At 39.1% G+C, this 22,455-nt stretch overlaps 1 long non-coding RNA gene across 1 annotated transcript in view; it reads right to left on the bottom strand.

The window, feature by feature from the left end:
* Positions 1 to 6,345: 6,345 nt before the first annotated feature.
* Positions 6,346 to 22,455, bottom strand: part of LOC139039492 (uncharacterized) — a 43,263-nt gene continuing 27,153 nt past the window's right edge. The window contains exon 3 of the long non-coding RNA XR_011492788.1: positions 6,346 to 6,536. This is a non-coding gene — a long non-coding RNA (uncharacterized lncRNA). The remainder of the gene's footprint in view (positions 6,537 to 22,455) is intronic.

The raw sequence follows: 22,455 nt of genomic DNA, 5'->3' as shown, positions 1-22,455 counted from the left end.
TGATGCAAAGACCTGAGAGGAGCCTGGCATGCTGCAGTCCATGGGGTCACAAAGAGTCAGACACGACTTAGTGTCTGGAATGACAGGATAGTACCATCCATCCAGTGCTACCTACCATTTCAGGAGGTTTCCTGAACCCAAGTCATCCAGGCTTATAAGTTGTAGGAGGCAATAATTATGCAGGTGAGAAGACAAAATTGAGTTTCTTAAAAGTGATCAGGGGCTAAAGTACAGAATGTACAGATTTAGAGTTGATAATTAGAGCTGAGAACCAACACGTGCCAGCACTTTTTGTATATTTACATTTCATTATCACAACAATTTCTGTGAATACTGTGTGTGTGTGTGTGTGTGTGTGTGTGTGTGTGTGTGTATGTGTGATTATCATTAGTACTTCTCTTTGTCACTTAAGCCTCCAATTGGTGAACGGACTTGTTGGAATTCAAACCAAGATCATCTGAAAATAATCTCAGAACTTTTCACATCTTCACTGTTGAGCAAAGTATGACTCAACTCTTAGAGATTAAGGAGATACTGTTCATTTAGCCTGTGACTTTCCAGTCCTGTGTTGTTGCCAGTTTGTCAACTGGGCACAGAGTCCATGGCCCACTTGATCTTCCTAATAGAAAGCTAGGTCTTTATTTCTTTAACCTGACCACTTTCTGCCTGATGTTACCTGTATGTGAAATTCTTGTTTTTCCATGTATTAATAATTTATCAGCCATTATTTTTATGAACCAAAAGATAGAAGCTTGCTATGTACTTAAAGGCTCAAAACAGAATTGTGATCGTTTCTGACTGTTTTAGAAACATTCCTCCCTCTGAACATTATCTCCAAATTCTCCTTAAGTCTGATATTAGTTGCTCCCCAGTCATTTGTGCTTTTTGTGTGTCTATTATGGCACTCACCTGCTTTTCTTATTACCATTTAACAGTTTTTGAAGAGGAGGCATCATGTCTACTCATTGGGGGCCACTTGTGTCTAAAACATAGTGGGCACTCAGAAATGCTGAGGGAATTGGTATAAAGACATCTGTCATAATCATATACTGGTATGGTGAGTATATGGATAATAATTGCAATCCATATGATCAGAATGGGGTTAGCTAAAAAGACTCAGTTAATTAACAGGTTTATATTACCAAGAGTTTCAGTTATAATCTTGGGAAAATGAGAGGAGATAGCAAAATTGACCTAAGAAAATTTATGCCCTGCATGGTAAACAGACAATTTGCCAAGGCATCTATTAATCTGACTGAAATCATACTTAAAGTAAAAAAAAAAAAAAGAAATTGCTCAAAAGCCAGCGCATCATTTTGAATGAGTCCTTCTCATGTCCCCAAAATGGTGAAAGTTGAACAATGTAGCACAGTAGGTGTGATGAAGGCAGCTAGTGAGACTGAAGGCTGAAGAGATGGCGTGGAAGGAGAGTGGAGAGGAAAGTGTTTTGAAGAAATGCTGCACTGAAAGGAAATCAGTGCGCACAGTGGCTTTCTCAGGTTACAGTCTGTGTACAGGTTTAGTTATATAACGTGCAACTGCCCGTGGTAGCTACAAACTTGGGGAATGATGGTCCTGAATTGGATGTTTGAGGATAAATATTTAGTTTGCCTTTTTTGTATTTGTCTCAAGCCTTCCTCACTTAAATTTCTTACTGTAGAAATGAAATTGCTTCATAAGTACTCTGAAGGTCCCTGGTGATGGTTCATTTTATCTCTACTCAAGCCTTCTGTTTGTGTTATGCTCTTGGGAAATATTTAATAAGTGACAGGATTTTGTCATCTTTTGGTTGTCTGAACACAAACTATCTTACTGATGTAAGTCACCTTTCTATCACATACTGGGAGTAGACAGCAGCTGTCCCAGTGAAGTAAAACAAAGAAATCAAAAAGCTGAAATAAGTAACCAAAATATCAAAATGAATGACATTCAAATTTGACTTCTCCATGGCATACCTGTTTACAGCACCATAGATGACCAAGAATTAGCCATGGAAGTAAGTACTCTACAGAGCTTCAGTTAAAATGAAAAAGAAAAAAAAAAATAGGTACCAATTCCCATCTTCCAGATAAAAATATTGTTTTAAAATTTATATTCTCTTTACAAAAGCTTAATTTATATTAACACTACCTGAGTCTTAAAAATATAGAGATTTCTTTCAAGAGAACAGCATCGAAACATGTATATTATCTAGGGTGAAACAGATCACCAGCCCAGGTTGGATGCATGAGACAAGTGCTCAGGCCTGGTGCACTGGGAAGACCCAGAGGGATCGGGTGGAGAGGGAGGTGGGAGGGGGGACCGGGATGGGGAATACATGTAAATCCATGGCTAATTCATTTCAATGTATGACAAAAACCACTGCAATGATGTAAAGTAATTAGCCTCCAACTAATAAATATAAATGGAAAAAAAAATATAGAGATTGACCAAATAGTAAAATTTGTAACAAGAGAAGATTTTATACAGTCTGCAGTCTTGGTATACAGCAATGCAAGGAAGAGATGTACTTGAAGAAAAAACTTGTAATAGTTCAGCTCTGAGGATTCTTGAGAAAAAGTAGATTTATCTCTTCTCCTGAGTTGCTTAATACTAATGAGCAATCTGGTTAAAAGTTAAGCATGAAATCGTGGAAGTTTTGCCTAGCCACAAAAATTTCTATGTCTTCATCCTTCAAGGTAAAGATAAAGAGTGTTTTCTAGAGAGCATCCAGGGCACCAACATAAATGACTCCTTTTGGAGGAGAAGCATTAAAGGAGCCCCACAAATGGGGAGGGAAAGGGCTGTGGCCTCTCCAAATAGGCTTTTGAGAGGTTGTCCCTTCTGCACTTTGCTGCATCAGCTATGCACTCCACCCCTTAATCCTGCTACTCTCTCAAACCACCGGTGGCATTCTCAAAAAGCGGATGATGCTTAGTTGCCCGCACCTCTTGCCCCAGCCACTCCTTGTCTGGCTTCTGCTATCATCTGTGATTCCTATCAACTGTTGCCCTTCAGATCCAGTCCCCACACTGCCTCTTCCTGTTCTGGACCCTGAGAGGCTGTGCTTTTGAGACGCTTCAGTGGATTCCATTGCCCTCTGGCTTATGGTTGACTGGTTTAGCAAATGAAAAGATAGGACATCAGGCTAAGTTAGAATTTCCAGTAAAAGGATAAGTCTTTAATGCAAGTATGTCCCATGTCATATGTAATATGAATACTCAGACTTACCAGAAATTCAGATTTAACTGGATGTGTTGTGTTTTATCTGGCAACCCCACTCTGGCTTCCCATTGGTTTAGTCAGTGGGAGCACCAACATGTAATCAAGAAAATTGAAGGGAAGTCAGAGTATTTCCTTGCCCTGTTCCCTCTTGACTAAGTTGATATAGGTTGATTTTATCCATTGACAGATGGTTCCATCTCTTGTCATGCAGTCCTTGGTTCCAGGAGCCTCTCCTTTCCCAAGTTTTTTCTGACATAGGGAAGTAAATACTTCTCCAGTGCTCACATTTCTTTGTTCTTCCTTAATACTACCTGGGTATCTTGTCATTTCCCTGCTTCCTCCTCATATTTCGCACACCTTTTTAATACTATACTAAATGCTTCTTAAATAAACCAAATCGAACAGCTATCTGTTTTCTGCCTGGATCCCTAAACAGATGTGCTCTTATAGACCTAGTCCCAAAATTGTCTTCTGGACCCTGACACCCTCCATTTCTCACAACAGTGGCAATATTGACCCAGGAGTCCTTTTGTGAGTCATGGATGCACTGCCCTGCCCCCTTCAACTGCTATTTCACTGGCTTGTCTTACTTTTCCTAACTGTAATACCCAGGTATTTCCCTGGATTGACTTTTATCCAGCTCTCTGTATACAGTGTCTTAGACTCTACTATTATCTTTATGTGGAATAAATTTTTTTCTTTTATTTATTGTGATGCCAATGACTAAAAATATTCACATGTATGACATAATGCCTTGAATATGCCCAAAGTGAAATGAGGTCCCAGGAAATTTGTTGGGAACTAAAAAAAAAAGTTGTGATGGTTAATTTCATGTGTCAGCTTGACTGAGCTACAGTGCCCAGATATTTTATCAAATATTGTTCTGGATATTTTCTGTGAGGGTGTTTTTGGATGAGATTTACAATTAAATTGGTAGACGTTGAGTAAAGCAGATTGCCTTTAAAATATGATGGGCCTCTTCCAGTCATTTGAAGGCCTGGATAGAACAAAATTGCTGACCTCCCTTGAACAAGAAGGAATACTGCAACAGACTTCCTTCAGACTTCAGCTGCAACATTAGCTCTTCCTAGTCTCCAACCTGAAAGCCTGAGAGCCCACCCTGCAGATTTTGGACTTGCCAGCCTCCATAAATCATATGAGTCAGTTCCTTAAAATCTATCTATCCACACACAGACACACACACACACGTCTTGTTGGTTTTGTTTCTCTGGAGAATCCTGACTAATATAATAGTGCACAGAATGCATTCAGGTGGAAGAAGAGGGTGCGCATAACAGTCAGTAAAGCATTTTACAAAGGTATTATATAGATTAGACTGGCTACAGATTATGAAATATTTAGATCAGGCTGTGTTTAACTGTGCTGCTTTCTCTCCCTCCTGGAAAAGCTTTTCAGATTGTAGGTCAGTGAGAGTAATTTTGTTATAGGCATTCGTAATTTACATACTTCTGCTTGCAAGAAACAAAATTCTTAGACTGGCTGAAACACCTAAGTGCTTTAATGGTCTCATGTAACATGAAGTTCAAAGGTAGGAGAGACCCTTGGTCTGCTGTGTCCTGGCTTCTGAGTTCTCTTGCCTCTGCCCTCCTCAGACTGGCTACATAATGGATGAAGTCTTCTGGCCCTCATGTCCAGGCATGCAATGTTCAGGGGAAAGAGAATGACTTTCTCTTCTTTAATGAATTTCTCAGAAGCTAGGAAAACTTCCCTGAGTCTCCTTCATGTACATCTCAGTGGCCAGAATGTGGTCACTTGCACATTCCCAAAACCGTCCCTGGCAAGGGGGATTCCATGACTGGCTTAGACAAGCCAGAATCTCCTCCTGAACTACAAATGGGGTTGGCTTCCACTGGATTCTGTTATATGGCTACCTGATGTAAAGCAGGGTGTCAGGAAGAAAGAAGAGGGAAGCAGTTGTGGAGCAGGGAGCCAACAGAATCCACCAAATTGGCTACATAGATCTTGGCTGTCCCTTCTTTTCATGCATCTGAATGTTGTCTTGATACTCTGCCAAACAAAAAATTGCTTTCTTTTAAAAAAAATCAAACCACATTCAGTATATGATTTTTTGAAGACTTACTTCAGTTACTGGGATGTGAAGGTAAGTTATATTACATAGCATGTGACAGTTTAATTGAAAACCTCCATTAAGTGTCTTTGCTCTCACATTTCTTCATCCTCCTTCTCCTGCATCCCTCTATTCACCAAACCATTTCCTATTTTAAGACTTGAACTCATACCCTTTTCCAGGTCTCATGCAGGGAGTCTGCCTACTACTATTAATGTGAGGCCCTGGCAGCCCAGCTGCCACCCTCGGATTTATCAAAGTACCCATTCAGTCACTAGCTGCTGAGAAAATAAATTTTCTTTGTATCATTCATTACATGCAGAAAAGCCTATAATACTATTTTCTTTGGAAGTGTAAAGCTTTTGAAAGCTTGGTATTTTAACCAATGTTAGTAAAAAGTTACTTGTGACCTATCTCACAAGCCATTGTAATGTATCAGAGTGCTAAGGCTATGTAGTAGAAGGCGTCTAATTAATAGTAATCAACAACCTGACCTCTCTTCTGAGCTTGAGTCTCATATACACTGCTCATCTCCACCAGACAGGAAAGGAACCTCATTATGTTCAAGATGAAATAATCTTCCATTGCAAATTTGTCTCTCCTATTTCCTATTGCTATTAATAGCATCACTACTTCCCAATAGTCATTTTAATTTCTTTCTCCATTGCTCTCTCTATTAATCTCTCACTTCCAAAAATTTGGTCTGGAGATTTTAACAGGTGTTTCTTGAAGAAAGTGTTCTGTTGGCCAAATGTCAATGGGGAATAATATATGCCATATCTCTATCTTGGAGCATTACAACACACGTTCAAATATCAAAGACCCTGAGAAATTCTGTAGAATAGAAGGCAGTTTATTCCTATTTAATCTAGTATTTCCTGGGCTTATTTCATCACAGAAGCATTTTTGCTGGGAATATTTTTTCATATATTCTAGGATATTAGTATGCTATGGAAAAATAGAGAAAACATCGCTCTAAGCATTTTCTAAATAAGAATGGAGAACAAAATTAATATTTATTGTGTAGTAAAAACCACATTCATAGGTGAAGCAGACTTTTTCTTTTCTTCTTCTTTTTTTAAATCCCTATCCTGTGGCCTGCCAGCCACAAGTGCCGTGCAGCAGGCCTTCTGTGGGTGGCCTGCCTCCGTATGTCACAGATGTGTGTGGGCTGAGCCTCCATCACAGGGCTCACAGGTCTCTGGGACTCAGCAAGGGAGGCTGGTTGAGGGCGGGGGGACTTCTGTAAAGAAGGTGGAGAATAATTTGTCTATAATTTATGAAGTTGTGAAAAAGCCATTGTCATGATTTTTACAGTGAATAGTAGAATATTGCAGAAATAATAAAGATATTTTCCTAATTTCAAAAAAAATCCCAGTACTACTAAGGAAAAAAAAGCCCAAGTACTTCTTTTAGTAAACAGACTTAGACAGAAATCCAACTTCATGATGATGAAGTATAGATTCACCTTAAATGTTACGATAATCAGCATGTACATGTTTGACTCTTCTCCTTTATCTTTCTAAATGAAGGGTAATGGCTAACTCTGCTTTGCTTTCTAAAAATGATTTGTGTCACATTTCACTCTGAGATTTTCATTAAACACAACTAAATCTTGTGGCCTAGGGTTCCAATTATCATTTTAATATAGGCAGGATCAAGTATTCATTGATTATAAATATTTTATTCTCTACTGTACTACCAGACTAAGGATTAACAAGTCTTTTTTCCCTTAAAACTTGATGTGTTGAATTCATATAGGTGCATAATATATGTCCATTTATTTATTGAACATGAGAATGTTAGATTCTATAGGTTTTTGGCCTAATCTTAAGAACTGTTAGAAAAAAATTGCATTTAATTAAACTTAAGTCTATACAAGTGGGTGGAGTTGCCAAGTAAGAAAACAAATTTGGAGATATTTGGGAGAGGATAAATTCAAGTTATAATTGGAAAGTGAGAAGAGATTTTAAAAATGGGTTAAAAGTAGAGTCTTTTTCAATATTGTACCTGTTTGGTGCATTTAATTCATATTTTTGTTAAACATGCATACAAATTCTGAGTAGGCTTATTTCAGATACTATACTGATAAGATAGCTGATATGACGCTGGCAGTTAGAGTTGATTGGGCTTTTTTTTAAAAAATGAGACCCCAGAATTGGCCGCAAGAAAATCCTTATTCATTACTTAAAAAACAAACTGCAGGGTGTATATACTGATTTTTTTTAAACTGAAGTACATCAAACAAAGAAATATTTCTAAAAGCCTCAAGCAAATGTAGGAATCTGAAAAAACTTCTCTTTTCAAGTCAACTGAAGAAAAGAACATAGGGAAATCACAAAGTAAAGAGCATTTCTTTTCAGAATGCCTCTTTCTCTTAAGTAGTTTAAAGTCCAGTGGAGTATGCAAAAAGCTCTTTCATAAAGCAGGAAAATAGAAGAAAAAAGGCTGTTGGCATTTCTGATTTTATTGGATAATTGTAAGACAGTGGCTATGAAAGACAAGACTCAAGGAAATGGGTAATCGAGAGGCAGGATAAGATGATTTTAAAAAAGCAGATGAAGTAAGTGTGGAGGCAAATTTAATGCCTCTCACTTTGGAGAAATCAGGCAGAGAAAAGTATCTCAAGAGATTGCCAGACAGATGGTATGCTACAGAACCTTATATTTCTCTGAAGAATAAGCTTGCCTCAGTTCAAGTCCTGGAGTAAGGGAAGGAGTTTTTCTGAGTAGAGGGTAAGCAGATCATTTCACCTTTCAATCGCTGCTTTATATGACATGAGGGTGGGGATCATTCACGGGAAAGTATCAGTGATGGAATTTTTAAATATTTCTAGATGTTTAGAGCTAAACAAGAGCAAATAATTCCATATTTCTAGAATTTTAGTTCTAAACAGAAGAACTAAACAGTAGAACAGTGGGCATGTGAGCATAATCTACAATTTATTCAGTGTATGCAACACATAGTAGCTTTCTTCCAAATAGTAAGGAAATAAGTAAAGAAGAGTAAGTTTGTAGTGAACACTCCTAGTAAACATTACCTCCACCCAGTGATCAAGGTCAACATCAGCAGTAGTAAGTAGTATCTACCCTTGATAGCTGTCCCCAGTGACTCAGTGAAGAATCCACCTGCAATGCAGGAAATAGAGAGATGTGACTTTGATCCCTGGGTTGAGAAGATCCCCTGGAGTAGGAAATGGCAACCTATCCCAGTATTCTTGCCTGAAAAATTACATGGACAAATGAGCCTGGTGGGCTGCAGTCCATGGTGTTGTAAAGAGTTGGACACCACTGAGCAACTGAAAGCACGCATACACCCTTGATATTGTGTGAAGAAAATGGCACTTGACCTCTGTGGTCTTCCTCTAAAATCCCCTCACTCCAGCTGAATCGTGGGAAAATAGATACATCCCAATGAAGGGATACTCTATGAAATATCTTACCAGTATTCATCAAAATTTTCAAGGTCATCAAAAATAAGGAAAGTCTGAGAAACTGTCATAGCCAAGAGGAACCTAAGGACATATGATTACTAAATGTAATGTGACATTGTGCATGGGATCCTGGAACAGAAGAGCATTGTATAAAAACTAAGGAGAATTGAATGAAGTAAGGACTTAGTAATAATGCATCAGCATTAGTTCTTTAACTGTGACATATGTACCATTCTAATGCTAATGATAGGGAAAACCAAGTGAGAAGTATATGAGAACTCTGTACAACTTTTATGTAAATCTAAAAATATTCTAAAATGAAAATTTCATTGAAACATTTTAAAAAGTGTTCATGATGAATGCTGGCACCTGAAGATGTTGACTGAGAAATTGTTACAAAGATGTGATATTTGATAGTCAAGCCTTGTAATATGAAATTTGTATTTTCCATAAGCCAATTTGCTTGGATTAAATGCCTTATTTTTTAAATGGCTAAAACACTTCTATATGAATTCAGTAAAACTGGTTCCAAAAAAGAAATCTGGTAGGCAAAAAAAGTAAAGAAAAGATAGTTGAGTTCACAGATGCAAAAAAAAAAAGTACTCTGTAATTTTATTTATAAAAAGTTCAAAATACATAACTAAGGGAAAATTACCCTACAGTGTTAGAAGTTGAAATGGTGACTATTTTGGGGGGTCACGATATGACTAGGAGGGGCATTAGAGCTGCTTCAGGAAGCATAATGCTCTGTTTCTTGATCCAGCTGGTAGTTACCACACTGTATTCACTTTGTGAAAATTCACTGGGCTGTAGACTTTTGTATGCTTATTTTCAGTATGTATGCCCTACTGTGCTGAGTTGCTCAGTCATGTCCAACTCTTTGCAACCCAAGGGACTGTAGCCCGCCAGGCTTCTCTGTCCTTGGGGATTCTCTAGGCAAGAATGCTGGAGTGGGTTGCCACGCCCTCCTCCAGGGGATCTTCGAAACCCAGGAACTGAACCCAGGTCTCCCACATTACAGGTGGATTCTTTACCAGCTGAGCTACCAGGGAAGCCCCTTCAATATGTATATTATACCTCAATTTGAAAGTTTACTAAAGAAAACAATTGAACTTGAGGAGTTGGCTAAATTGCTTTCCAGCATTAAAAACATATGTACTATAAGTGGTTTCTGAATAGTAAATACATTTCAAATCAGAAGATCAATATGCTGTGTTGTTAGAAGTGTATGTTGTCCATATATTTACTTACTCATTTCACAAATATTTATTAAGTAACTAGGACTGGCTTGTATCTAAAACCATAGAGTATATGGGAAATAAACCTATAAATAGACAGTAATATGATGATTTCTATAATAGATATGTGTGCAAATGTAATGAAATTCTAGAGATGTTCTTTGGTCTGTTGGGGGAAGTCAGAGAAGGCTACCCAATAAGTTGAAACAAGAGTTGAAACATGATGAAAGAGCATACATTTGCCTAAAAGAAAGTAGTTATTTTTACATTAAGCAAGGTGAGAGGAGAGAATTCTAGACAGAAGCAATAGCTAGAGAAAAGTCACAGAGGCTGGATGAATTTTAGAAAATTCCTTGATCGGGAGAGTGGCAGGAATGATGGAAGCTAAGTGTTATTGACTAAATGTCTATGTCCTCCAGGAAATTTGTAAGTTGAAGTTTTGACCTCCAGTGTGATAGTATATGCGATAAGATGTTTGGGAGGTAATTAGGCTTAGATGAGGTCATGAGGGTGGGGTCTTTATTTTGGAATGAATGAAGAGACCAGAGCTTTCTCCTACCACCTCCCTCTTTCCCCACCATGTGAGGACACAGAGGATGTCTGTCCGCAAGCCAGGAAGAGAGACTTCATCAGACACCTAGTCATCCTGCACCTTAATCTTGGACTTCCCAGCCTCCAGAACTATGAGAAATAAATGTTCATTGTTTAAGGTACATAGTCTGTGGTATTTTGTTATGGTAACCAAAACTGACTAAGATGCTGAGACAGCCGAGGAAGACAGGAAGCAAATCATAAAAAGCCAAGTATATCATGGAGAAGAGAAGACTTGATCCAGGAAATGTTGAGCTTTAAGCAGTGAGAAATATGAAAAGAAATATGGTTAGAAAGATAAAGGCAGTGTGGAGAATGCTTGGAAGGAGCATGACTAGAAGAGAAGGACCAGTGAAGAAGCTACCATAAAAGTGAGGAGAGAAATGATGTGATTATGGACAGACAGCAGCAGACAGAGACGTTTATGGTTTACAGTTGGCAGGTCTTAGTGATTAATTAGATATGGAGGGGGAGAGGTGGGAATCCAAGATGGCATCAGTGATACCATTGATGAGGATAGAGAACACTGAAGGAAAAGTGGGAATGTGGATGAAGATGAGTTCTATCTGAGACATGTTGAGTTTGGGACATCCAGGTGGGGACGTCTAACAGGTAGTTGGATATAATGGGAATGGGACCCAGAAGAATTACCTGGAGTTATGAGAGTTTCCTGTGGCGGATATATAGTTAGTAATTAAAACTGAGTTTACTTATGAAAAGTAAGAAAATCCTCATGGATGAGGGTGTGTAGATAAAAGGGTTAAACAGTTGAAACTCTGTCCAAACACTTCAGAGTGTTGCTGAAGTGCTGTATTATGCATGGGTCCAAACTGCAAGAAGGAAAGCATGGTCAGGCAAGGATGAATGGAGTGGCCAAGAGACTGGAGGACCTTTTAAGGTGAAGTTACAGGATTTTGAATACTGAGGGGATGAGAAAATGAGAGGGTGAAAGTTTGTGATAAGAGAGAATATTACCAGGGTTTAAGATACTCAGGCTGGGCTAGTTCTGAGGATATATAGAACATGAGTTCCATGAGGACAGGAGTATTTCCATTCTGGATGCCCAGTATGTAGGACAGAGTGTGGCATATAATTGATGCTCAATAAATATTTGCTGAGAGCAGCAGACAGGAAAGTTTAAGATTTAGAGTTGAAGCCTGATGGGCTATAGTCTATGGGGTCACAGAGTCAGACACAACTGAAGCGACTGAGCACGCATGCGTAGTAGACTGAGGGGAAGTTAATAGATTAGATGAGATCAAAGAAGTCTGGTGAAATTCTCAGAAAACTTGTATATGACTCTTTGTTTTTCTCTTGCTGCTTTTAGAATCCTCTCCTTAGCTTTAACCTTTGCCCTTTTAATTACATGCCATGCTGTGGATCTGTTTGGGTTCATCTTGTTTGGGACCCTCTGTGCTTCCTGATCACGCATGCATGCATGTGCTTCCTGTACCTGGCTATCTGTTTCCTTTTTCAGATTTAGGAAGTTTTCAGCTAAAATTTCTTCAAGTACATTTTCCATCCCTTTTTCTTTCTCTCCTCCTTTGAAACCACTATTATGCCTAAGTTGGCACATTTTATATTATGCCCCATAGACCTTGTATGTTGCTTTCATTTTTTAATTTGTCTTTCTATCTGCTGTTCTGATGGGTTGATTTCCATTATTCTATATTCCACAACACTTCTCTGTTCTTCTGTGTCATATAGTTGACTATTCACTGCTTCTAGGTTGCTTTTGGAAGTTGAATTATCTAATTTTTTATTGGTTCATCTTTATAGTTTCTAATTCCTTGTTACAGTGATCTGCATTTCTATTAATGCTCTTTCTTAACCCGGTTAGCATTTTTATTACCACTTTTTTTGAACTCAGGTTCTGGTAGAGTTATGAGTTCTATTTCTTCATTTATTCATTCAGGGGATTTCTCTTGCTCTTTTAATTAGGTGTAGTTCCTCTGCTTTTTCATTTTGCCTAACTTTCTTTTACTCTGTGAATTTAGGAGAAACAGTTATCTACTGTGGTCTTGAAGGAGTGTTTTTATGTGGGAGCATCCCTGTGTATTCTGTGTGTGTCTGATGTCTTTAGTGTGAGAGTTCTTTTTGATATGGACACCAACCATGTCTTTCCCTCAGGGTGTGCTGGACATTTTCAACTTGAAGGAGGTGTGGTTGGTGTCGGGGGATCCAAAGCCTGTGTAGGGTGTGAGGTGGGGGCTTCCCCTCTGCTTTATAGCTGTGACCACCTTGTCAGGGTGTGCTGTGGTCTGCTCCTCAGTTGTTGGAGTAGAAGTCACCCAGTCTCCATTTCCTTTGAGTGCATGCCATGCCCCAAAAGAGGTGATTCCTAAAGCAAGTGGGGCTCATGTGCTCACTGCGGACTGATGTGCCACCTGTGTAGATATCTGTGGCTCCACGTAGGAACAGCTCATGGTAGCATCCTTTCCCTTGCTGTGGTCATCCCAGATCTAGTGCAAGGCTGTGGTGTGGGGTGCCAGAACATCCACCAGGTTGGGGCTGCGAGCGAGGGTGTTGTGGCTGCAGGGATTGGGGTGTCTGTGCTGCTGCCAGAGGTCTGGGCTGCCTCTGTGGCAGTCTTCTCCCATTTTTTGCTGTATTATGTAAGATTCAGAAGTGAAGATTATGTATCAAAATGCTGATTTCCTCGTTCTGGATCTGGCAAATAGTGCTAGAGATTGTGACTTGGTTAACACTTAAAATCTGGCTCCCTCTACTGGAGGATATGATACTTTCCCTCCTTTTCTTTTAACTGAGGTCCAAAAAGCACTGGCAGGATTGGGATTCACACTTCAGGTTTTTCTAGTCCTTGTGCATATGGAAATTGCCTGGTTGATCAACTGGGCATATATACTAAATTATGTATGATGCACATAGATAACATTCTGTAGCAATTACTGCATCAAATTAATACGCATTTCTTGATTGCCTCTGTAAGGCAGATGCAAGATATACAAAGATGTGTGAGATATGATCTTTGCTTCTCAGAGAGCTTATAGTTAATTAAGTTATATGAATGATGATTCCAGGGTATACATAGCTCCCTGTCTGCAACTCCCAATGGCCAAATTAAGTGACCTTTTTCACATTAAGAAGCACTGGTTCTTGACAGATGATTGATAATTTCTTTGCATAGCCACTTAATCTCCTTTATTTGGTTTTGGTTCCCACATAGATAGCTTTGAGGACTTTCTGAACTAGAAATTAGTGATTTTAATGAGAGGGTGATAATTTGTGTTGGGGTGGGTTACAAAATTTTTTTACTGTAGAAAATTATTTTGGATTATCAGTGAATAGTCTAAAGTTCTTTTTTAAAGGAAATGTCAGACTCTTCATAAGTTGATTGATTTCTTAGAAAGCACATCTCCATATTTGGTTCTATGAGTCCAGCTGTTTCAGCCTTAAGCTCATCTTGCAATCCTAAAATGCCTGTATAAATCTTTTGTAATCAGTTCAGTATATTACTTTTATCTGCCCATTGGAACTTACAGTCCATTGTAGTAACACCATTCCTACCTAACTGTATGTGTGTATACAGACCCTCACCTAATCGTGAACTACTAGGGTGAGAGAACAGAGACCAAAAGCCATTCTAACTTTGTTTGGACCACTCTACTGCTCATTTATTCTGCTGCCTGAAGAAGCAACATTTATACAGAGGTAGTCCTTTGTAGTGTTGGGCAGAGCTTCAAACCCCAGCTCTGCCTTTTGCCAGCTGTTTCACCTTGGGAGGGCTTCCCAGGTGGTACTAGTGGTAAAGAACCCACCTGCCAATTCAGGAGACATAAGAGACACAGGTTCTATTCCTGTGTCAGAAAGATCCCCTGGAGGAGGAAACAGCAACCCACTCCAGTGTTCTTGCTGGAATAACCCCATGGACGGAGGAACCTGGTGGGCTATAGTCCATGGGGTTGCAAGTTATTCACTCTCACTATGCCCCACATTCCTCCTGAGATTGTTGTGATGCATAACAAATTAATATACACAAAGCCATTAGAACCGATTCTGGTACATAGAAAGCACTTATATGTATCACTTACATTATTATCACTCAATTTGTATGTGCAAGGAAAACTAATATGGTGTATAGAAATTCTAAGAAATGATTCAAAAGTCAACTTACAAAATGAAACCCAACTGAATAAATACTATTTCTTGCTGGTTCTGGACACACAGATATGTGTGTTGGGGGTGAGGGGGCAGGCAGAGTTTATCTGGGGAAAGAGTGCCTTTTCAGTAACTGCAGGCATCAGGGTGAGAAACCTCAGTTCTGATCTAATAAACTAAATGTCATTCCCCTGCTGCTCCCACATTTTCTGCTTAGAAGTTCTAAAACCATTATGGAAATGATTTTTAAAAGTCCACTGGAACCTCTAGAGTCAAAGCAAATAATTATACTTGAGCATAACACATCTCTTCCGCCTGAAAATATGTTTAGAAAACATGTTCTTTTATTTCTAAATCATTGGTAATTCTTGGATGCTAGGTTTTAGCATCAAAGAAACGGTACAGCTGCAAACAAAAGGACTCTGTGTTCTTAATATTCACCGTGTCACATCAGGTGCTTCCTCAGCACCTCTCTTAAGACTTTAGACAATATGAAATGCCCTCCAGAGCTGAGAATGATTCTGAGATTTAGCAGTACCTCATTTTCATCAATGTAGATATAAACATGATTGTTGCAAATGACTAGAGCTTTTCCAAGCATTTAGCTTTTAAAACTCAAATGAGACTTAATCAATGTTTCCTGTTTTATATCACCGACATCTCTTATTTTCAGCACAGAAATCAAGCTGAGTTTGAATTAAGGTCCTGTTTTCCAAACGTTGCTGAAAGGTTAAGAGACTAATTGGTTCACAGCTTCTTCAAGGCCATACAACATGTTGAGTTTTAGAAGTTTAATCATTTGTGTTACTGTACGTTGTCTATCTGGGCTTCCCTGGTGGCTCAGCAGTAAAGAATCTGCCTGCAATGTAGAAGATGCAAGACATGTGGATTAGATTCCTGGGTGGATAAGTTCCCCTGGAGGAGGGCATGGAAACCCACTACAGTATTCTTGCCTGGAGACTCCTGTGGACAGAGAAGCCTGGTGGGCTACAGTTGATGGGGTCCCAAAGAGTTGGACATGATTGAAGCAACTGAGCACACACGTGTGATGTCTATCTCAGTTCAATTCCGTCGCTCAGTCGTGTCCGACTCTTTGCGATCCCATGGACTGCAGCATGCCCGGCTTCCCTGTCCATCACCAACTCAGACTCATGTTCATCACGTCAGTGATGCCATCCAACCATCTCATCCTGTTGTCCCCTTCTCCTCCTGCCTTCAATCTTTCCCAGCATCAGGATCTTTTCCAATGACTTGGTTCTTTGCATTAGGTGGCCAAAGTAGTGGAGTTTCAGCTTCAGCATCAGTCCTTCTAATGAATATTCAGGACTGATTTCCTTTAGGATGGACTGGTTGGATCTCCTTGCAGTCCAAGAGACTCTCAAGAGTCTTCTTCAATACCACAGTTCAAAAGCATCAATTCTTCAGCACTCAGCCTTCTTTATAGTCCAACTCTCACATCCATACATGACTACTGGAAAAACCATAGCTTTGATTAGACAGACTTTGTTGGTAAATGTCTCTGCTTTTTAATATGCTGTCTAGGTTGGTCATAACTTTTCTACCAAGGAGCAAGCATCTTTTAATTTCATGGCTGCAATCACCATATGCAGTGATTTTGGAGCCCAAGAAAATTAACTCTGTCATTGTTTCCATTGTTTCCCCATCTATTTGCCATGAAGTGATGGGATTAGATGCCATGATCTTAGTTTTCTGAATGTTGAGCTTTAAGCCAACTATTTTTCTCCTCTTTCACTTTCATCAAGAGGCTCTTTAGTTATTCTTCACTTTCTGCCATAAGGATGGTGTCATCTGCACATCTGAGGTTATTGATATTTCTCCCAGCAATCTTGATTCCAGCTTGTGCTTCATCCAGCCCAGCATTTCTCATGATGTACTCTGCATATAAGTTAAATAAGCAGGGTGACAATATACAGCCTTGATGTACTCCTGTCCCCATTTAGGGAAAGTCCATTCTTCCATGTCCAGTTCTAACTGTTGCTTCCTGACCTGCATACAGATTTCTCAAGAGGCAGGTCAGGTGGTCTGGTATTCCCATCTCTTTCAGAATTTTCCACAGTTTGTTGTGATCCATACAGTCAAAGACTTTGGCATAGTCAATTAAGCAGAAATAGATGTTTTTTTGGAACTCTCTTGCTTTTTTGATGATCCAGCAGATGTTGGCAATTTGGTCTCTGGTTCCTCTGCCTTTTCTAAATCCAGCTTGAACATCTGGAAGTTCACTCATACTTTTGAAGCCTGGCTTGGAGAATTTTGAACATTCCTATGCTAGCATGTGAGATGAGTGCAATTGTGTGGTAGTTTGAACGTTCTTTGGCATTGCCTTTCATTGGGATTGGAATGAACACTGACCTTTTCCAGTCCTGTGGCCTCTGCTGAGTTTTCTAAATTCTGGCATATTGAGTGCAGCACTTTCACAGCATCATCTTTTAGGATTTGAAATAGCTCAACTGGAATTCCATCACCTCCACTAGCTTTGTTCACAGCGATGCTTCCTAAGCCCCACTTGACTTCATATTCTAGGATGTCTGGCTCTAGGTGAGTGATCACACCATCCTGGTTTATCTGGGTCATGAAGATCTTTTTGTACAGTTCTTCTGTGTATTCTTGCCACCTCTTCTTAATATCTTCTGCTTCTGTTAGGTCCGTAGCATTTCTATCCTTTATCGAACCCATTTTGCATGAAATGTTCCCTTGGTATCTCTAATTTTCTTGAAGAGATCTCTAGTCTTTCCCATTCTATTGTTTTCCTCTATTTCTTTGCATTGATCACTGAGGAAGGCTTTCTTATCTCTCCTTGCTATTCTTTGCAACTCTGCATTCAAATGGATATATCTTTCCTTTTCTTCTTTGTCTTTAGCTTCTCTTCTCAGCTATTTGTAAGGCCTCCTCAGACAACCATTTTGCCTTTTTGCATTTCTTTTTCTTGGGGATGGTCTTGATCACTGCCTTCTGTACAATGTAATGAACCTCCATCCATAGTTCTTGAGGCACTCTATCAGATAGAATCCCTTGAATCTATTTCTCATTTCCACTGTATAATTGTAAGAGATTTGATTTAGGTCATATCTGAATGGTCTAGTGGTTTTTCCTACTTTCTTCAATTTAAGTCTGAATTTGGCAATAAAGGGTTCATTATCTGAGCCACAGTCAGCTCCCGGTCTTGTTTTTGCTGATTGTATAGAGCTTCTCCATCTTTGGCTGCAAAGAATATAATCAATCTGATTTCAGTATTGACCATCTTGTGATGTCCATGTGTAGAGTCTTCTCTTGTGTTGTTGGAAGAGGGTGTTTGCTATGACCAGTGTGTTCTCTTGGCAAACCTTTGTTAGACTTTGCCCTGCTTCATTTTGTTCTCCAAGGCCAAATTTACCTGTTACTCCATGTATCTCTTGACTTCCTACTTTTGCATTCCAGTCCCCTATAATGAAGAGGACATCTCTTTTTTTTGGTGTTATTTCTAAAAAGTCTTGTAGGTCTTCATAGAACTGTTCAGCTTCTTAAGCATTACTGTCAGGGCTTAGACTTGGATTACTATGATGTTGAATGGTTTGCCTTGAAAATGAACAGAGATCATTCTGTCATTTTTGAGTCTGCATACAAGTACTGCATTTCGGACTCTTTTGCTGACTATGATGGCTACTCCATTTCTTCTAAGGGATTCTTGCCCATAGTAGTAGATATAATGGTCATCTGAGTTAAATTCATCCATTCCAGTCCATTTTAGTTCACTGTTTCCTAGAATGTTGATGTTCACTCTTTCCATCTCCTGTTTGACCATTTCCAATTTGCCTTGATTCATGGGCCTAACATTCTAGGTTCCTATGCAATATTGCTCTTTACAGCATCTAACTTTACTTCAATCACCAGTCACACCCACAACTTGGTGGTGTTTTTGCTTTGGCTGCATCTCTTCATTCTTTCTGGAGTTATTTCTCCATTCTTCTCCAGTAGCTTATTGGGCACCTCCTGACCTGGGGAGTTCATCCTTCAGTGTCACATCTTTTTGTCTTTTCGTGCTGTTCATGGGGTTCTCAAGGCAAAAATACTGAAATGGTTTGCCATTCCCTTCTCCAGTGGACCATGTTTTGTCAGAACTCTCTGCCATGACCCATCCGTCTTGGGTGGCCCTACATGGCATGGCTCATAGTTTCACTGAGCTAGACAAGGCTGTGGTCAATGTGATCAGTTTGGTTAGTTTTCTGTGATTGAGGTTTTCATTCTGTCTGCCCTGTGATGGATAAGGATAAGAGGATTGTGGACGCTTCCTGATGGGAGAGACCAACTGAAGGGGGAAACTAGGTCTTGTTCTGATGGTCAGGGCCATACTCAGTAAATCTTTAATCCAGTTTTCTCTTGAAGGGTGGGGCTGTGTTCCCTTCATGTTGCTTGAGCTGAGGCCAAATGATGGTGGAGGTAATGAAGATAATGGCGACCTCCTACAAAAGGTCCCATGCACACACTGTTGCACTCAGTGCCTCTGACCCTGCAGTAGGCCACTGCCGACTCACGCCTCCACTGGAGGCTCCTGGACACTCATGGGCATGTCTGGGTCAGTTTCTCGTGGGGTCACTGCGCCTTTCTCCTGGGTCCTGGTGTGCACAAGGTTTTGTTTGTGCCCTCCAAAGTCTGTTTCCTCAGTCCTGTGTAAGTTCTGGTCATTCTATGGTGGGGTTAGTGGCAACCTCCTCCAAGAGTACTTATGCCATACCCAGGTTGGCTTCACCCAGAGCCCCTGCAGCAGGCCACTGCTGACCCGTACCTCCACAGGAGAAACCCAGACACAGTTCTGGTTCAGTCTCTGTGGGTTGGGCGTGTGTTTTGTGCCCTTCCCAGGTGTCTATCTAATCACTCATAAAACCACACCTTCTATGAGCCATTTTCTCTTACTGCCTGTGATCTCACCAGGGTAAAGCACAGTTTCACTATATGCTTCTTGCTACTATTAATCGTTGATCTCACATATTGTTACTAGTTGATACAAACCTATTTGGAATTAATGAACAGACAGCATATACTCCATCACCATTCTGCTATAAGTGAACAATGAATAAACTCATTAAAATGAAGGTTTTCTGGAATTCTTACATTAAAGGATATCTGATGAGTTGCTTCACAGAGAAACTGTTGAAAATTATTTTTTAAAATATGAAAGCCTCTGCAAATGGTCCGAAGAATGAATAGTAAATGAAGAAACATCTGTTAAAGAAAATAAACAAAAATTTGGTAAGAAAGGTGAACCAGGACCACACTCTCCTCCTCTCCCAGCTCAGTGAGGCAGAGAGTTCATGCCAGACTGTTGCAGCCAGAAGACAAGGATCTCTCTCCTCTGAGTTCCTAGCTGGAGGGCTTTCTTCCCAGGAGAAACAGGACTTTAGCATTTCTTTCTTTTTTTAAAAAAAATTTCCTTTATTCAAGTATAGTTGATTAACAGTGTTTTATTAATATCTGTCATACAGCAAAGTGATTCAGTTACTCACGTATATACATTATGCTTCATATTCTTTTCCATTATGCTTTATCACAGGATATTGAATATAGTTCCCTGTGCTATACAATAGGGCTTTGTTGTTTATCCATTCTAGATATAATAGCTTGCCTCTGCTGATCCCAAACTCCCAATCCATCCTTCACTCACTCCCTCTTTTCCTTGGTAAATCTCAAGTCTGCTCTTTATGTCTGTGAGTCTATTTCTGTTTCATAGATAAGATCGTTTGTGTCATATTTTAGATTCCACATATATGTGATATCATATGGTCTTTGTCTTTCTCTTTCTGTCATTGCAGTTAGTGTGATAATATCTAGGTCCATCCATGTTGCTACAAATGACATTATTTTATCCTTTTTATGGCTGAATAATATTTCAGTGTATATATGTACCACATCTTCTTTATCCATTCATCTGTTGGTGGACATCTATGTTGCTTCCATGAATTGGCTATTGCTAAGAGTGCTTGCAATGAACAGTGAGGTGCATGTATCTTTGAATTATGATTTTCTCCAATGTATGCCCAGGAGTGGGATTGCTGGATCATATGGCAACTCAACCATTTGTTTTCTGAGGAACCTCCATACTGTTTCCATAGTGGCTGTATCAATTTACATTCCCACCAACAGTGTAGGGGATTTCCATTTTCTCCATATCATCTCCAGCACTTGTTATTTGTAAATTTTTAATGATGGACATTCTGATTGGTGTGAGGTGGTACCTCATTGTGCTTTTGATTTGCATTTCTCTAATAATTAGCAATGTTGACCATTTTTTTCTGTGCCTGTTGGCCATATGTATGTCTTCTTTGGAGAAATGTCTATTTAGGCCTTCTGCCCATTTTTTGATAGTGGTGTTTTTTTTTTAATATTATTGAATTGTATGAGCCATTTGTATGTTTTGAAAATTAAACCCTTATTGGTCACATCATTTGCAAATATTTTCTTCTAGTCCATAGGTTGTCTTTTCATTTGTTTATGCTTTCCTTTTACTGTACAGAGGCTTGTAAGCTTGTTTAGGTTTCATTTGTTTGTTTTTGCTTTTATTTCTATTGCTTTGGGAGGCTGACTTAAGAAAACATTGGTATGATTTATGTTAAAGAATGTTTTGTCTATGTTCTCTTCTAGGAGTTTTATAGTGTTAAGTCTTATATATATGTATGTAAGCCATTTTGAGTTTATTTTTGTGTATGCTGTGAGAGTAGGTTCTGATTTCACTGATTTACATGCGGCTGTCCAACTTTCCCAGTCCACTTGCTGAAGAAACCATTTCTCCATTGTGTGTTCTTGCCTCCTTTGTTGAAGGTTAATTGACCACAGGTGTGTGGGTTTATTCTGGGGTCTCGCTTTTCTGCTTCATTGATCCATGTGTCTGTCTTGTGCCAATATCTGATTCTGAGCTGATTTCTTTATAGAAGTTGACCACTATAGAAACTGACTCATTCTAAAATTCATATGAAATTAAAGGGGCCAAAAATAGCAGAAACAAAGTCCTGAAATGGAGAATTAGAGGACTCACACTTTCTGACTTCAAAGGTTACTACAAAAAATAGTAACAAAGACAACCTAGTACTACTAGCCTGATAATAAACATATACAGTGGCCTCCCCTTATCCCTGTTTTCACTTTCTATAGTTTTAGTTAACCTGCAGTCAACCACAGTCTGAAAATAATAAATGGAAAAACTCCCTAAAGAAACAATTCATAAGTTTAAAATCATGAACCATTCTTAGTAGCATGATGAAATCTCACAACATTTTATTTCATCCCACCTGAGATATGAATCATCCTTTATTCCAGTTTATCCTATCTGTTAGTCACTTAGTCACTGTCATGGTTATCAGACTGTTGTGGGGGAAGGAGCTAAGATGGCGGAGGAATAGGACAGGGAGACCACTTTCTCCCCCACAAACTCATTGAAACAACATTTGAATGCTGAGCAAACTGCACAAAACAACTTCTGATCGCTAGCAGAGGACATCAGGCACCCAGAAAAGCAGCCCACTTCGAAAGGAGTCCTCTATTACTCCTTAATTTTCATTTTCATTCTCATATATTTTTACTATTTTTTTAATTAAAAATTTTTTTCTTTTTTTCCCTTTCTTTCATTTTCTCTTAAACTCCTCTATTACTCCCCTATTACTCCTTAATTTTCATTTTCATTTCACTATAACCTTGCAAAAAAAAAGACCCTATTTTTAAAGTGAACTTCATATATATTTCTTAAAATTTTTTGTGTTTTTATTTTTAACATTGTATTTTTAAGAGTCTAACCT

The sequence above is a fragment of the Odocoileus virginianus genome, chromosome 18, assembly GCF_023699985.2.
Source record: "Odocoileus virginianus isolate 20LAN1187 ecotype Illinois chromosome 18, Ovbor_1.2, whole genome shotgun sequence".
In the NCBI taxonomy this organism is placed as follows: Eukaryota; Metazoa; Chordata; class Mammalia; order Artiodactyla; family Cervidae; genus Odocoileus; species Odocoileus virginianus.
The sequence above is the reverse complement of the archived record's forward strand: the minus strand, read 5'-3'. Positions and strand labels throughout refer to the sequence as shown.